The sequence below is a fragment of the Sinohyriopsis cumingii genome, chromosome 4, assembly GCF_028554795.1.
Source record: "Sinohyriopsis cumingii isolate HCF-2022 chromosome 4, ASM2855479v2, whole genome shotgun sequence".
NCBI classification, from domain to species: domain Eukaryota; kingdom Metazoa; phylum Mollusca; class Bivalvia; order Unionida; family Unionidae; genus Sinohyriopsis; species Sinohyriopsis cumingii.
In genome coordinates this window covers 92,033,473-92,049,295 of record NC_142964.1, presented here as the reverse complement: position 1 = coordinate 92,049,295, position 15,823 = coordinate 92,033,473, and the positions used below count along the sequence as shown (strand labels likewise).

Below are 15,823 nucleotides of genomic sequence, written 5' to 3'. Positions count from 1 at the left end.
AGTACTCTACATTCGTATAAGGTTATCGACATATACATCTTCTGCCAAAAAGGACAATGAACATGCTGACTGGATATTATCCAAATTTTAAGCGATTTTCTAGATCAGCAATTTACTAACATAAATTTCACTAACATAAGTCGAAAAGGTAAGTCCATGTTGAGACTATTTGATTGGTCAATTTTACGTCGGTCTTATATTTCAGCCAAATGTACATCTGGATTTTGTTTTAACTCGGTTTACAATCTATGCACAGGTTATATCTGTGATAACAAAACATATTCTAATTTTCAAACAAACAAGAGATAGAGAGAGAAAGAGAAAGGAGGGGGTTATAAATTGCTGCTAAAGGTTCTTCATAAGAGGTTCGCATACCCTCTTAATAACATGATAACAAGAATTAACAACAACAGAAACATCTATAGGATGATTCTGCTTTCTTATCATATTTGCTGATCTTAATCCGGTTTTTAATAACTGACGAGAAATTGTTCAAATTTATTGGCAATGCTTATGTGACGACGAGAAAGCGATATCGAATGCAAAAGTTTTTCATAATGTACTCTCTTACAGTCATGAAATCTGTCTGACATCTAACGTACACTATTTTCTAGTCATGAAATTTGTCAAACATCAATCCGTAACGTACACTCTTCTGTCCGACATTTACCCATAACGTACACTCTATTCCAGTCATGAAATATGTCCGATACCTAACCATAACGTACACTCTGTTACAGATATGAAATCTGTCCAACATCTATTCATAACGTATTCTCTATTACAGACATGAAATCGTTTCGACGTTTAACCATAACGTACACTCTATTATAGTCATGAAATCTGTCCAACATTTAACCATAACGTACACTCTATTACAGTCATGAAATCTGTCCAAAATTTAACCATAACGTACACTCTGTTACAGTCACGAAATCTGTCCAACATTTAACCATAACGTACACTCTATTACAGTCATGAAATCTGTCCACCATTTAACCATAACGTACACTCTATTACAGTCATGAAATCTGTCCAACATTTAACCATAACGTACACTCTAGTATAGTCATGAAATCTGTCCGATACCTAACCATAACGTACAATCTATTAGTCATGAAATCTGTCCGATACCTAACCATAACATACACTCTATTACAGTCATGAAATCTGTCCGGTACCTAACCATAACGTACACTCTATTACAGTCACGAAATCTGTAAGATACCTAACCATAACGTACACTTTATTACAGTTATGAAATCTGTCCGATATCATCTATCCACAAGCAGCTAATGGCTGCTTATCTCATCATTAATGTTAACGTGTGGGTTAGTGTCCACAGTCCACTATATATTCATGTTTCATTTCTAAATAAATCCAATCTGAGATGTAAAATACTTAAGCTTGATTTCATATCCATTCTCTCTCTCTCTCTCTCTCTCTCTCTCTCTCTCTCTCTCTCTTCCAGCGGAGAATGTTGATTAATTCAACCATATGGTCAGACTTGCGGATGTAGATATGGCTGTTATTTCGCAAAGAAATATTTCATATTTCATATAAATTAAATTATCTGTTCTGAGAATACAGTGCACATTTGTGCAAATTAAATTCAAATCGAATCTCTTTTCTCTCTAATGGTATGCTGGTAAAGAAATCAGAAGGAAAAAGAAGAATCAAACATTAAATCCTCATCGTCCTAGAATCAAGTTGGAAATCCTAATCCTCCTAGCTAGGTCAATCATGTTAGTAAATCCTCACCACTCCGGTTATGTGAATCTCGTAGTAAATCCTCACCGCTCTAGTTATGTGAATCATGTTAGCAAACCCTAACCGCCCTAGTTATGTGGATCATGTTAGTAAATCCTCACCGCCCTAGCTATGTGAATCAAGTTAATAGTCTATAAAGGGAGGCAAATAAAACCAGCAAAAATAACGCAACCAAACAAAAGCAGAATATGCGGAATCTACTGTTGATTAACGCAAGATCTACTGTATCCATCTCATTTTTGTCTGTTCTCACTGCCGGCGCATCTGAAAATTTTCGGCCTGAGGATAACTGGCCACTTCGGCCGAATGTTGATGTATTTCTTCTGAAAATGGTGTTGATATTCAGACGCGCTGGTGGATAAGACCCTCTCCGGTTCTTTTCGTTCACACTTAGCAGATCAAACGCAGAACAAGAGACATGAGAGTTGGACCCACGTCTAAATGATGAGTCAGAATTACTTGACTGCAAACTTGCTTTCCTCTTCTGATCGTGACTCCTCCGAATACATACTCTAGAAACCATTGATGAACGGTGAAAGGTACTCGAGTTTTGTATTAAACAACGAATATTTCAACGATTGCTGAAATTATTACCATTGTGCAAATTCATTGACACTTATCTACTAGTCTGGTAAAATCCACAAAATGAATGCAATCCTTAAACTCGCGCAAAATATTTTACAAATAAAATAACTGTGAAATCCATAAAAGAATCCTAACAATTTCGTATTTTTTAAATTTCATTTACAAAATATTATAGGCACTGGTTTATGGCGTTGAAGCATTTCTTTGTATGATGTTTAATCACGATGTTCCAGTTATTGATTATCAATATATTGCAGTGCAAGTGACTCTAAAACCATATGACAATGAATGACATAAATCTAACAAGTCTTGATAACAGCTTGAAAATGATTCCGACACACAAATTGTAAACATTTAATAGAAATATGATTCCACATCAGAAACTGTCGTTAGCGTCGTTTTCTTGTGGCATGTTCAACTCATGAGCGGATCGCTCTACTTCCCTGACCATGCTCTGCTAGTACGTGAAATATCGTCATTTTGTATGCACAGTTTATGCTCCTACATTCATCCAACTGTTCTCTATCCTTTCTTGGAATCAAAATATCAAAGAATTTCGCTGTCGTTCCAATCAGTCATTTTCAAAATCCCTTCATACTGCTGAAATAGAATTCAACATGCATACCAGGAAAATGTGTTAAATAAATTAATCTCACATAACACGCTAAGCCTAAATTGAATTCAGAATCGTACTAACGATTTATTGAGTGAAGGTAACACATTTCCCGTCACTCCCGTATCAATCGATGCAAAATATTATTCAAAACAAACAGCGGTAGAATAGTGATTGGATTCTCTCCGATAGTTATATGTGATATATTAAACCGTCTTTTCCGTATCGACTTAGCTGTCACAGCTTGCAGGCAATACGCAATCTTCCCGCTTAGACTTTCGTATAACTAACAATTCCTCTTTGGTAAAGTAAAGCAATTCCACTCTGAGTAATTAACGATGTTGTCATGTTTATTCTCGCAAAATTATATGATGGTGTTGGAAACCTTTACTATTGGAATATAAATTCAGAAGAAATATAAGGGTTAATTTTTTATGCTGGAGTCTAACGATGCTGACACACAAAATATTCGAAAGATGGCGAATGAATGGATTATACCTGTTTTAGAACTTTGCTTTTAATACGTGTTGAATCCGATCTTTAAGAAAACCCACCGTCTCTGCTATTTTACTGTTGCAATGATATGTATGCAGCACACAGTTTCCTATCACATTTTCGAAAAGCTCGAAGTTTTAATGGTGTGATACCAAAATCTCTCCATAATCTTTTATACTCAGCATCACGCGGGATCAATATATAATCCTCTCCAACAGCTGTAAATGTTTAATTCTCCTGGTCAATAGTCCAATCTTAGGGTACTATAAATTAGATCCTATTTTATATTTATGGGCAATAACCTGGCAACTGACATCTCTTTTCTACAAAAGACGAAAGAAGCACTAGTCACTTCCAAAAATTCCAGAACGAAGGCGATTTCTTCAGTGCTAGATACCCATATTACAAGTCATCAACAATAATGTAATCAAATGTGCAAATGTATGTAACTGAGGTGAAGCGATTCGTCGCCTGAGAGCTAATTTTATGTTTAAAAATTAAAAGAAGACTTCTTCTCTGATGTTCTTCAAAGAGTGTCGACCACTATACTCCGTAGAGGTAAACTCGCTTTGAATATCTGCTCCTCTTATATATCCAATCAGCGGCAAGTCTGATTTATATTCTAAATCATCACACGAAGATTGTAAGCCTCCGGAAAATTATGCAGACTTTTCGAAGTTGTAATAAAAAAGAATCCATCAAACATCTGGGGCAATACCATTTCCTTTTGCTTTATATTCCGTTATTTACAAATCTGAAAATAAAAATAAAAAAGAATTAACTATGAATGTATTTTACCGTGCTTGTGCCATCTCATTCTTTCGGGCTAAATTATGGTTGCATGGCAGTATCGTTGCTTTAATTAGGGGACGTCTGGTTTACCAGTTACCTTTTATACTTTAGTGTTGGTGATCACTTTGTAATGCCCTCCCTTCAAGTAGGTCGAGTAATTAAACTATCCAGATTGCTTTAAAGATGTTCACGGGAAATGTGAGTGGAAAATGGAAACGTGTCCATCCATCTATCCATGTGTCTGCCAGTATATATCTATGTATACTGCATTTGTATGTTTAAAGATTTATAGTCAAATACATGCGCATATTTTCATTTAGAAGTACATGTATAAATAGACGAAGCAATGAATGACAAACAGACGCATGGATAAAATTTTTATAAAAAAAAAAAACATTCAAGCCACGGTAAAGCTACTGCTTAAAGGTGATAATGCAAATACAACATGTTATGTTGATACCCCATATTTGCTGGTAGTGATCTAAAATTTCAAGAGAATATCACAGGCGGTTAGCTAGTACTATTAATAAAATCTATGTTGGGGCTAACACTGAGACAAGGAAAAGCAAGTTGCGAGGTCACATTATGTGTCTCACCCAATTTCTCAGTTGAAATTAAAGTAACCCTTCGCTTTTGCAATATAGTTAATACATTCAACATGTGTTCATCAGGTACTGTTATTTCCTCACATTTTGTATATAGGTCAATCGGTTTTACGTTTTATAAACACATACATATTTCACTGGTCTACAATATTTTTGAAGTCGACTGCTTCAGAGATAAAATGTGTTATTTATTATGGATTTTGAGGTGCTGAATTCGTATATGACAATGAAAACAACTCACTGGCTACTGTTTCCAAGATATTTAAGTTTTTACATTTATATTGTGTAGATAGTAGAGTTTTAATCATAAATTATAAACATAGGTCTTTTCATATATTATGGTTGCTTTCCATGATAATATTTCACCTGTCCTGTTTATTCAACGCTTCAAAAAGGGTTATATAAAAAAAATATTCTGAAACAAAAGGCAAAATCCTATTATGTATATATAAGTACATAGTTTAGTCCTTACTCGGTGTCTACTCGGCGCTTCTTGGCTTGTCTCTTGCATTAATTAAATGGAGCATATCTTGTCACTGTCCAGCAATAGTCTGCAAGCATTGATTGGCTCCGTTTGCCCTGATATCGTTTCTCCATTGTTGCAGTGCCCTGGTGCAATCGCTCGCCATGCACGTTCCTCACTGTCCCGCTGATCGGTGGAAAACATCTAGATGAGAGTATAAAAGATGTATCTTTAATAACATGTTGCAATCAAGGTTTTTTATGCCTTGACGAGGATTTCCACCAACTTCCTGTAGTTTTCTGTCTTGTTGTTTCCGGGAAGATGTGTTACCACTAACTGGAAAGCTTTCCATGTCATCCTTTCCTTGGCACGCAATGCACGGCCCGATGCATCATCTCGAAGAAGTTCACAAATCGGAGGACCAACAAAGACACCTTCCTTTATCTTAGCTTGACTTAGTCTTGGATATTTTCCAAGGTACTTGAAAGCTGCTTGTATTTTGTCCATGGCCTTGACAAAGTTCTTCATCAGACCCAGTTGGATGTGCAAGGGTGGTAACAAAATCTTCCTTAATTTCTCAAGCGGTGGATGCTGAACAGGCTCCAATGTGTGTCGGAGTAGCCAATCTATCTCGGTGTAGTGGGAACCTCTCGTATGACTATCCCACCTGCAGAGAAAACAGCAGTATTTTCTGTATCCAGTCTGTATACCAAGCAAGCGAATAAGAACCCATTAATCGCCACAAAGCTGACACTAATTTTGGTCTTAGTTTATGCACCTCAAATGTTGTTTCATGTTTTCATGGGTTTCCTTCATATGGACTGCATGACCAACGGGAATTGATGGCAAAATCTTGCCATTATGCAGCAAAACAGATTTAAGACTCGTCTTCAATATGCCAATGAACAGTCTCCACTCATCTGGATTGTGAACGATGTTGAGGGCTGCCATCACACCATCGATATTGTTGCAGGCTTCCACCTTCCATAAAGAAAAATGGGACAAGATTCTATTGACGGTCACGCAACATGGAAACACTAACATCACCTGCCAGGAGAGTCCACCGCTGTAGTCTGGAGCCCAATAGCACTGCCTTACTACTGGATAGTTCCGAATCCCTGACAACGTCATTCAGTTCACCTTGTGTTATGAGGTGTGGTGCGGAGGAGGAGGATGGAAGAAAATGTGGGTCAGGTGACATTAATGGCTCAGGACTAGAAGATTTATCCTATTCCTCTTCTCCTCTGACACAAGTGAGGATGGTTCTGGTACACCAGGAACCGGCAGTCCTTCTCCATGGTGTGCGGGGCGTATAGCTGATGGAATGTTTGGATAATACACAGTCCACCGTTTCTTCTTTGACACACCTTTGCCAACTGGATGCACCATGCAGAAGTAACAATTGCTGTTATGATATGTTGGCTCTCTCCAAGTCATTGACACTGCAAAAGGCATAGATTTCCATTTCCTGTTCAACCACTGGTGAAGATTTGTTACACAAGTGTTGCAGCATATGTGTGGGGCCCACTTCTTGTCCTGATCTCCAATTTTGCAGCCAAAATAAAGATGATGGACATTCTTAACCATAATGGTTATATTGCGCTTTTGTGATGCAAATGTCACTTCACCACAAACATAGCAGAAGTATTACCTCATTTCACAAAGAATATATTTTTTTTTAAAATCGTGGAATATTTTCAATCCATTCCTCAATCTGGCTACTAACAAAAGATTAATTTTAAATTTATTTGAAATGATCAATCATGTAAAATCCTCTAAAGTTATTATTTGACGTGAAGAGTGTTTCAGGTATAAAAATCATGTTATAAGTCACCTTTGCTCTATCATTCTAGAAACATATATACTTGTCAATATTGTTGGAATACACAAATTCTATCGTAGACATGTCAAAAATAATTCTTTGCAATTTCGATAAATATATGACAGCAAAATCTATTTTGTGACACATTATTGCTTACAGATTTATTTCCGTATAATGCTTAACTGCTTTTTAATATTTTTAGAAAAAAAGAAAATACGACGTGTAAATCTGATTATGACATATTGATTTATTGACATACTGATGTCAAACGCATGTGATGCTTCAGTCGACAATGTACACCCTACAATATTAAAGGAAAGAACATGCATTTGCTTACCTCTTTGTTTTATTAACGATATGAACCTGTCATTCATTCTGATTAATGGTTGTTCTTCGAATGGCAGTAACCTGTTGTACAAATTTTAAAACATCCCCGAATACTAATAATATTTACCACAAATTGCGCTTATGAAATGGTTCGCAATCTGTTTGCCAGATAATCTAGGGAAGTGCCACTCGCTGCCACAAATGAATTGTAGTCCAAAAATTGCTGCGAACTGATGATATTCAGTAGGAATTTTCCTGTCGATCAGCAACTGTTCTTGAAGTATTCGACTGTGTCGTGCTGAGAAAGTTGCACTGACTGATGAAACAACGGGCCTCCTGTTTTCGTTCGCATCTAGCCAAAGTATTGTTTTCCTATATACAGAGCTGGTGGTTCAATGATAACACGGTAACCAATTTCTGCACCGGACTGATGGGTTATGTACAGGAACCGATTGGAGCAATTGGTTCTGGCAAAATTTGTCAACTCTTCCGATTCGTGTAATTAGTTTAAAGTAATTTTTCATCAGCATGTCAAAAGGTTCTAAGTCCAATGACCAGTCCATCATCATGCCACTTCATAATGGATATACATTTCAATGATCTATTAAACATTGGCGGGACTTCTAAGGTTGAGAAAAATGGCTAATTGTATTTTCGAAGAACAAATGTGCACATGACATTTGTTACTTTTGATGTAATCGATAAAAGAAGTTTTTAGCAAAGGAATTATAACCCGAGGGTTTCTATATATGAGAAGGATGTTAACTTGATATAATGTGGACCGGATCAATATTTTAGTCATTTAATCTAATGAAATGACCTATATCCAGTACGGGCAAGACTCCTAACGAGAGAGAGAGAGAGAGAGAGAGAGATTTGGCTCCTCCCTAAATGAATCAAAGACTCCAAAAATCGAAAATTTTAATTATCTTTAGGAAAATTGAAGTCAAACATACACAGACTAAGTTATTGTGACATAATTTTTATGCTTCACTTCTTTATTTTCAGGTTTCTGCTCGTTACAACCACATCTTCGCCTAGGCTCAGATGAATTAATATTGCGACCTACTTTTCACGAGTTAGTTCTTTTTTATTGTCATTTGTTTGTTACATCCTCTGTATTCTTAATCCTGTTACAGCTAGATCGATCAAACCTTGTTTCGACCGTACACTAACTAAACATTGCATGCTAAAGCATTTTCTTGTTTAATTTAATGCATCAATATGTCTCGCATCTCTGCCAGCTTGTTATTAACTTTGACTCATAACCTTTGCTTAACAGATTTGAATCCAGACCTGTACGTCCTGGGTACCATGACATATTTCTATGCAAAATACTTAAATAGCTTCGCAACCGTTATTTATACCAGTCTCGGATACGAGAGCTTGCGAGTTCGAACCCCGGCTTAGTCATACCAAAGAATTATTTTTAAAAAAATGGTACTAGCAACTGCCTCGCTTGGCGCTCAGCATTAAGAGTTTAGTGTTAAGACTGGTCGTTCTGGTGTCAGGATAATGTGAATGGGTGGGACATCATGCTACATGTCTGTGGCATGAGGAATCAGTGCTTGGCATCACTATAAACTGCCACAATGCAGACACCCACATACACGCGCGCACGCTTTGCCAAAAAAAATTAAAATCTGATCCTGAAAGAGGTTAATGTTTCCGAGTAAACACATTAATAAATTTTATTATTATTATTATTATTATTATTATTACAGACTTCTTGGTTGGCATGACATTAATGAAATCTTAGCCAATGTCGATTGTCAGATGTCTGAGCAACAGTTTAGCACATGTATTGTCCATAACTGTCAGACACACTCACATTCACTTTTCCACACATCAGCATCCTTAATTATCATCAAATATTAAACAGACTTGGTGTAAAACTTGATATTTCATAAGATCTCTCATGAGTATGATTATCAGCATTCTACGTCATCGTTTACGGAGTTATAGCTCTGATTGCCATACACACACTCTTTCCTGTCACCACAGTAAGACCTTTAATCAGAACTTGACCTACGCACATTTGGTGTGCAGCTTAATGTTGATCAGATTGTGGCTGAGCTATATCGGTTCCATAGACACCATTCCATGCATAATACATTGGAGTAAGGACCGGCCATAGGGCAAGGCGAGCAAAGCGGTTGCCTGTTCTTCACGCTTTCTTGGCCCCGCCCTGTAATTGACAAAACAAATTAGTTATACTAAAATAACTCCACTGGTCGGGTCACGCGTTCAGTGTGGCGCCACGAACCTCACAAATTCTAAGGCCGGGTATGATTGGAGTAATAACTCCTGATTCTAAGGTCCATTCACTTCTGTTTCCACGCTATAAATCCCCACATTATTATTTGATTTCGACGAGACCTTGACCGGGTTTAATTGTCAACGTTTTAATCGAGGTTTAGTAGAGTTATAAACACTGTTAGACCAACCCACTTGCGTTCCCTAAATTAATTATTGGATATCGACCAAATATTATCTGCATGGACTTATAATGTGTTTTATTGTGGGGATTTTACGTCATCATTTAGCTAACTGATTGTTAGGCCCACTCACTTTTATTTCCGCACAATACCACTTTAATTCTGTTTGTATTTCAACCTAAGCTGGTAAATAGCGTGATAGTGAATACGGCCCTAGATTATCTGCAGTCTCGTTCATTATTTAACATAGTTATCAACGCTAGTTGTTACGACTCATTCATTTTTCATTTCTGCATAACACTTCTCGTAATTGTTATTGGATTCCAATCGAATTTGTTATTCAACTTGAAATTGACAGGTCATCGGCTAACGTCGATTTTCCGCATTTTGTGTTCTCGTTATCAGAGTTACGGGACTTGATTATCAGATCTACCAAGGTCAGATTTTGTATAATGACTTTCCTACTTATTGTTGCATTTCCAACAAATTTAAGAGCCATCTTGACGTTGGACAAAGAAGGCTTAGTCTAAGTTTGATTGTCAGTGTCGCTAAGTCATATTTGACATGGCACATCGCCTTAATATAGTCTAGGTATAATGAATAAATTCCAGACTCAGCCCTTTTCGTTCTGCACAATAACAACTTCCTTCACCTCTATTTTATCATCATCCTCTATATAGCAACACTACCCTATTTCGAAAGATAAACTGGGGATATTAATTCCTGGAATTTAATTGTCCGATTTATCTTTTTCTCCTCTGCTATAAACTATCATCCAATGTTTGATACAGGATGACGAAGGATCAGTTTGCTTGTGCAAATGGGATTAAACAATTACCCGTAACACTAAGTGGCCATGTGACATACAAATGCTTACTTCTTAATTTTGTTTCAATTATTGTTTTCAACTGCAACAATGTATTTCTCGCGGAATGATTCATTAATAGAATACAAATAAATTATCCGGGAATTCTTCTTGTGTGGGGAAAAATTAATTTCTTCCAACAAGTAAGCAGGAAGTAATGAAACAATTATTCCGTATAAAAGAGTACTTTTTCGCAAAATTGGCTCGATTATACAACTTCTGTCCATTTTTGGGGGTACATTTTTAGCAAAAGACGACAGTGTTGAGTGATCATCTTGAATAGTTTGGTAATTACAACGCTATACTCACATTTGTCCACATGAAAACGAAATCTTTATTAAGAATACCACGATACCTCGCGGTTATATGTTAAAAGAGATGGAAGGATCTGCTATTTCTGATTTCTACTAATGACATTAAAAAAGTCGGGTTAGCCAGTCTATTGCTAAAAGAAAATCGCTGTAGCTCCGTACGTAAAGTGTCGGATTTGTAATCCGGGTACAGTACCCGCCCAGGTTAGTCCCGGTGGGCTGCCTTGGCTTGTCAATGGGTAAGCCAATTAGCTCCCAGTTTCCTATTCACATAACAATTTGCTAAAAGTACTGCTCAGACCTACAAAACAAATCAAAACATTTACTTACCCACCAACAGGAAACGTAAGCTGGAATTAGACCCTTGTGAGACAGATTAGTTGTACACTACTGATAACAGGGTTATGACACTTGTAATACGTACAATACGAGACGAATTGCAATCTCTCTACTGATTATTCGTACGCTACTGATAACCGACGTCATGACACTTAAAATTATGTTCAATACAAGAAGAATTGCTCTCTCTCTCTCTCTCTCTCTCTCTCTCTCTCTCTCTCTCTCTCTCTCCTCTACTCTAAACTGTTAATAAACTTTTATGTAGAAAGGATATTCATAGAATCTGTAACACTGAATACTATGAGATAAATATTGAAAAAACAATTAAAATACTCTACAACATTATTTAATTTTCAGATTGGTGGGGTGGAATTGTAGTTTTATAAAGGATCTTATCGTAATCGTCTTGGATACAACGGACAGATCAGATAAGAGCAAAACAAGAAATAAAAAAAACAAAAAAAAAACTTCCGATTAAATGGCCTCTAATGAACTTATTTTGACCGTCAACAAGACTTTCTGTAACTTCATCCCTAGACATTCTACATTCCTTATACTTCAAGGACCTAACTAAGATCATGTTTATTTGGACCAAAATATTACATACAACAGGTATTCTTCGAGCTTGTAACATGGAATATTGTTGATATTTAGGTTACAAAATCAGTCAGAAAATACCCTTTTTAATATCATGCAAACTATAGTATATCAACATAAAGAAATCCAAAAGAATGAATAAAAGCCAAATCATCATCGAACTGTGTCCTGATGGCTAACAATCTGACCAGGTTTTCATAATAACTGACCCGATGCATTTTTTGAAAGCTTTCTTTGGTGATGCACATCTAACCACTAGAAAGCAAAGTCGAATACAAAAGATTTTCAATCCGTACACCGTATTACAGTCATGAAATTTTCTGACATTTACCCATAACGTACACTCCACTAAATTCACGAAATCTGTCTGACATCTATCCATAACGTGTACCCTGTTACAGTCATGAAATCTGTCCGACATCGCTCCATAACGTACACTTTATTACAGTCATGAAATCTGTCCGACATCTATCCATAACGTGAACTCTATAACAGACATGAAATCGGTCAATAAATTACACTAATACAGTCACGAAATCTGCCCTACAAATATCCGTTATGGATATTTGTAGGGCAGATTTCGTGACTATATTATGTACACTATTACAGTCATGAAATCTGTCCGACATATATCAATAACGTACATTATTACAGACATAAAATCTGTCCGACATCTATCCATAACGTACACTATTGCAGTCGTGAAATCTGTCTGACATCTATTCGTAACGTACACTATATTACATACGTGAAATCTGTCCGACATCTGTTCGTTATGTATACTATATTACAGGCAACGAAATATGTCCGACTTTCTATCCGTAAAGTACACTCTATTCAGACATGAAATATATCAAACTTCTATCCATAAGGTACACTCTATAAAATACATGAAATCTGTTCGACTTCTATACGTAACGTACACTCTTTTACAGACATGAAATATGTCCGACTTCTATCTGTAACTTACTTTCTATTACATACATGAAATCTGTCCGACATCAATACGTAACATACACTCTATAACAAACATGAAATCTGTCCGACTTCTGTCTGTAACGTACACTCTAGTCAGTCATGAAATATATCCGACTTCTATTTCATAACGTACACTCTATTATTATATGCTCATTTTTTTCCCCGTTAACTTTACATTGTCAGAATCATGCAGTATTACCCGATACTGAACCCGCGCGCCAATACACGTATAGCACTCACGTGCATAAAGGAACTACTTTCTATTATAAACAAACAATGGACGCAGACGCCAGCACTTTTGATTTGTTAACAAATCATGTACACTCGCGTAAGAGGAGCTTTACGTTGTGGTTGTTTAAATTTGTTTCTGAATGAACTAAAACAGATGTTTCGTGGACTGCCACATACCAGCTGCTTTGGCACATTCCGCGTTGATACAATGTTTTGGGGGGCCCCGAGTGGCCGAGTGGTCTAAAGCGCTCTCCGTTACGGATCACTGCCATCTCACCTCTGTCTGCGCCGGTTCGAGTCTTGGATTCAGCCAGTGTGGGTATGTGAGAAAGCTTGCCAGTAGCTTCTCGTGGGTCGGTGATTCTTTCCAGGGTTTTCCAAGGTTCTTCCTCCACTAATAATACTGTCCGCCATGTATAGCCTATCGTGTGCTGAAAAATGGCGTTAAACCGCACAACAACAACAACGACAACAACAATGTTTCGGATTTATGATAGCTACAATATACAACAGACGCAAGAAAAGGTCCTTATAAATAACATACAAGTGACAGGTCAGATACTGTCATCTTCAGCTGGTGATAAGAATGGGAAAAAAACATACTTACACTTTTACATCCTGAATTTCTTCAAAATGTACTTTCTTTGTTCTGCAAATCCGAATTACATGAGCCATGTCATAGATTCTCAATCTTGACTACACATTTCGAAATTGTACTGTAATTTCGATGATAAGTGCAATTACATCCTCCTTACTGCACTCAAAATGAAATAAGTATTAAATTCCATAGCGTCTTTTTGAAAATTGCAATTGAAAGACTTCATATTTTTCCCACATTATGATTTCAAACATTCAATGACAGAAACAGAAACACATTTGCAGATGTCAACACGCTTCTCCCTAGCTTCTTCAATCCGATGTATTTCATGTGGAATTGTCACATACAAATCCATTCCATAATCACGAAATTTCGTAGAATCGAAAAAAAGTACCAAAATCTATTCATTCCAGATCAAATGGAAAAGTTGTTGCAATGCACATTCATTCACAATATGACTCCAAATTTCAATTTTAACTAGACACGTCATTTTCTTTCGAAAGTTATGTCGAACGCGCGACTAAGTTCAAATTTATCTGGGCGGAGCTATGTGCGTAGTAATAATGTTGTTGTGTAATGATGAATATGCGCTTGTTTATTTAGTTTGGAATACGGCATACATTCGTTTACGTTGTTTCTTGTAGTGTATTTTGTTTACATAATTAAGCCTTAGGTAGAATAAAAATATGAGCATATAATAAAAAGGTTACTGCATTTGTATGGGAAAATATGAACTCGTTTTGTCGGATTGATATACTGCACTCCCAAGGTCGTGCAGTATTCCATCCAAAAAACTCATTCATATTTTCCCATATAAATGCAGTAACCTATAAATTCAGACATGAAATCTATCACACATCTATCCGTAATGTACACTCTGTTCAGACATGAAATATATCTGATTTCTATTCCATAACATACACACTATTTCAGACATTAAATCTGTCCGACATCTATCCGTAACGTACACTCTATTACAGACAGGAACTCTGTCCGACTTCTATCCATAACGTACTTTCTATTACATACATGAAATCTGTCCGACATTAATACGTAACATACACTCTATTACAAACATTAAATCTGTCCGACATCTATCCGTAACGTACGCTCTGTTACAGTCAGGAACTCTGTCCGACTTCTATCCATAGATACATTCTTTTACATATGTTCCTAAGCAACTAATGGCTAATAATTTGAACATTAATGTAAACGGGTGGGTTGATGTCCATAACAGTGTTTCGTCGTGAGAGTTGGACCCACGCCTAAATGGCAGAAATGTATCCGATTGGAGGCTTACTTTCCCCTATCTATCATTACTCCTTGGAATACATGTTCTAGAAGCCATGAATGAGCAGCAACGCGTACTTGCGATTTGAATTACATCAGTCTTACAACGATTGCTCAACTTTTTACATCAGTGACATGTTAAAATCTAAAAAAAATACCTGCATGAAATTCATGTAATTTAGTTTACAAATTGAACAAAGGTGAATTCCATAAGGGTTTTAAATTTTTTCAATAAATCACCATATCTAAAGATATCGAGACAATGAGTCATTATATTATAAGCCTTCTTTGTGCGATGTTTAATCACGATATTTGTGCCATATCAGCTGACCTTTTGCGGTTTATTCTAATTATTCATTATCAAAACAATCAAGTGACTCTAAAACAGCATGACGATGAATGGCATAAATCTATCAACAAACCGCATGGCAATGAATGACATAAATCTATCAATAAACCGCATAACAATGAATGACATAAATCTATCAACTCTTGAACATGGCTTGCGCTATGATTCAGACAAGAAAGATGTTTAGAATGTCTTAGAAACATAATCCCACATTAGAAAATGTCTCAGCAGCATTGTTTCTTTAATTGTGTGAATCGCTGGGTAGTCATTAATTTCAAGGATCTTTGGATTCTGTGACTCTTTTTTTCCACTGATTATGCAGTAGTTGTATTGCATAATGCACTTGGCACCAAGG

General features: G+C 36.5%; 1 long non-coding RNA gene across 3 annotated transcripts; it reads right to left on the bottom strand.

The window, feature by feature from the left end:
* Positions 1-483: 483 nt before the first annotated feature.
* Positions 484-11,479, bottom strand: LOC149801672 (uncharacterized). Of its 3 annotated transcripts, none has more exons than XR_016420708.1 (3): positions 11,417-11,479; positions 9,505-9,660; positions 484-4,217 (listed from the first exon to the last, which is right to left on the bottom strand). It is a non-coding gene; the product is annotated as an uncharacterized LOC149801672 (long non-coding RNA). The 3 variants fall into 3 exon arrangements; XR_016420707.1 differs by having other exon boundaries at positions 9,509-9,660; XR_016420709.1 differs by lacking the exons at positions 9,505-9,660; positions 11,417-11,479 and adding an exon at positions 5,333-5,577.
* Between the last annotated feature and the right edge of the window lie 4,344 nt (positions 11,480-15,823).